Source organism: Pundamilia nyererei, unplaced genomic scaffold, assembly GCF_000239375.1.
Source record: "Pundamilia nyererei isolate P.nyererei 1_Seehausen unplaced genomic scaffold, PunNye1.0 scaffold00028, whole genome shotgun sequence".
Lineage (NCBI taxonomy): Eukaryota > Metazoa > Chordata > Actinopteri > Cichliformes > Cichlidae > Pundamilia > Pundamilia nyererei.
This window is the reverse complement of record NW_005187429.1, coordinates 5,051,332-5,053,459: the sequence shown is the minus strand read 5'-3', so window position 1 is coordinate 5,053,459 and position 2,128 is coordinate 5,051,332. Positions and strand designations below refer to the sequence as shown.

The 2,128-nt window shown below is 40.9% G+C and overlaps 1 protein-coding gene across 1 annotated transcript in view; it reads left to right on the top strand.

The window, feature by feature from the left end:
• The first annotated feature begins 2,006 nt into the window (after window positions 1-2,006).
• Window positions 2,007-2,128, top strand: part of LOC102195467 (GTPase IMAP family member 8-like) — a 13,888-nt gene continuing 13,766 nt past the window's right edge. The window contains exon 1 of the mRNA XM_005728535.2: window positions 2,007-2,034. The gene's annotated coding sequence lies outside the window, so the exon portion shown is untranslated. The remainder of the gene's footprint in view (window positions 2,035-2,128) is intronic.

Genomic DNA, 2,128 nt, shown 5'->3' with positions numbered 1-2,128 from the left:
TTTCCATTTTAGAGCATTTTGAAATCACAGAAAGTTAGGTCAATTATGGACAATTTAAAAAGGCTTTTATTTTGGAAGGCAGAATCAGAATGACTTGATATTGATATGGTATCACTGTGGGGCTGTATACTGTTGATCTAAGGTGGAATTACCCTGTGGAAACAAGAAGTTTTCATTTTAGAGCATTTTGAATCGTTAGGAGATTAAGTCAAATATCCGCAATTTCAAAGGGCCATTACTATGAAAGGCAAAATCAGACTGACTTGATATGGTATTACTCTGAAAAAGACTGCGGTTGGAAAGTGTTGATACAAAGTTCAAATAGTATTTGGAAATACGACTTTTGCTTTTAAGAGCATTATGAATTCATTGAAAGAGTAGTTCAAAAATGAAGATTCACAGGGCTTTTACTTTGAAATCTAAAATAAGATGGCCTTGATAGTGACAGGGCACAATTAGGGTACAAGGTTGTGTCATATAGATGTAACATTAGAGTTTGTAAAAAAAAGAAGCCTAAATTATATGTTATTATGTTCTTAACATATCTGTTAATTCACTCGAAGTTGGCTTTTATTTTGAAATCCGGTTTCCACATCCATTCCCGTAATACTTTGAATACACAGGGAACGTAAAACAAACTGGAGGCTGGCTTGACTGCAAGTCTCGATTTGGAGGCTGGCTTGACACCAGTCGGACTTTGGAGGTTAGTAATAGCATAAAGTTGTGTGTGGCTGGCTGGAATGGCGTCTCAGGAAGATGATGACGATGAAATGGATTTTGGTGACTGGACCCCGGTTTCGAGTGGGGGAGGATCAGGAAGAGGGAAAAGCAGGAGAGATGAGGAAAGTTTGTTTGGGAAACAGTCCAGTAAACGGAGTTTGGAGGAGAACAGTTCGAATTAAGCATCCTGGGTTGTTCGTGAGGAAAAAAAATTAAATAATCCTGGAGTTAAAGAAGGAAGATGAGGATATGAAGCCCAATAGCGTTGTCTAGAGAGTTGAAAAAGGAGTTTGGAGAAGTTCAGCTGGCTAAAATTGTCATTTGTTGATAGTGGTTAAGACAGAAGAACGGAAAAGCATTTGTATGGAGACTGCAGGAAAGAAAAGGATATTAGGAGAAAGTAAAGTGACACGTGGGGTGATTACAGGTACTCCAGTAGAGGAGAATCTGGAAAAGCTTAAGCGTCTCTAAGGCTGCCCTACCAGAATTAAAATAGGATGCATGAGCTTTCCAATTATGTTCCGCCGCCCCTCAGGTGCTATAAATGCCAAAGATATGGGTACATCGCTACAGTTTGCAGGGGGAAACAGAGGTGAACACTGATTTGAGGAATGTGGGGATGATGTACAGGATAAATGCAGTAACTGTGGGGGCAGCACAGGGTGAGTTATGGGGGGTGGAAAGTAAGGAAGAAGGCCATGGAGGTCGAGGTTTTTATGGGCCGATGGATTTTTTTTTTTTTTTTTAGGAATGGTATATATAATGAAAGGTGTTGGATTGGCCAATTGGTCATGATCGACTCTGGGCTGGACCAATTACAGCCGAGGAAGCCGGATGCACCCTCCCCCTTGTTTAGCAATCATGTGATTTTCGCGCATTGCATGCCGGGAACTCGTCGCAAAACAATCCAAGTACCGTATCAAATGCAAGCATTTGCAGCACCGCAAAACGTTCATTCTCCGGTTCCAATGCCTTCTTGTTTTTTCTTTGCCGCACAAAAAAGGAATGTACAAAACAAAAGGAGAACAATGCCGGTCCGTACAAAGACAGACTCGATGAAAAGACAAAAGATACGAGGAAAAAAATCAAAGGAGTGAAAGGGTTAGACCCTTACGAGTGGACACAAGACGTTAGCGTGCTGCCCAACTTTCACCACGCTCATTTATAATTATACGGTTCTTGGAGTGAGTGCATACACTCATGAAGTTTAGTAACTTCAGGTCACCGCAACAAGCCCAGGTACAGTTTACCGACGGATGGGTACAGGACCTTGAAATGCACCGTGTAGAACGAAAGACCATCGTACGAACAAAGGTAAGTTTACCAGTCTCACAAATCGTCGTCATAAATACACATTCGTTAACCGTTTATTAATATAACCTTTGAGCTCAACAGTAATTAATTAGTA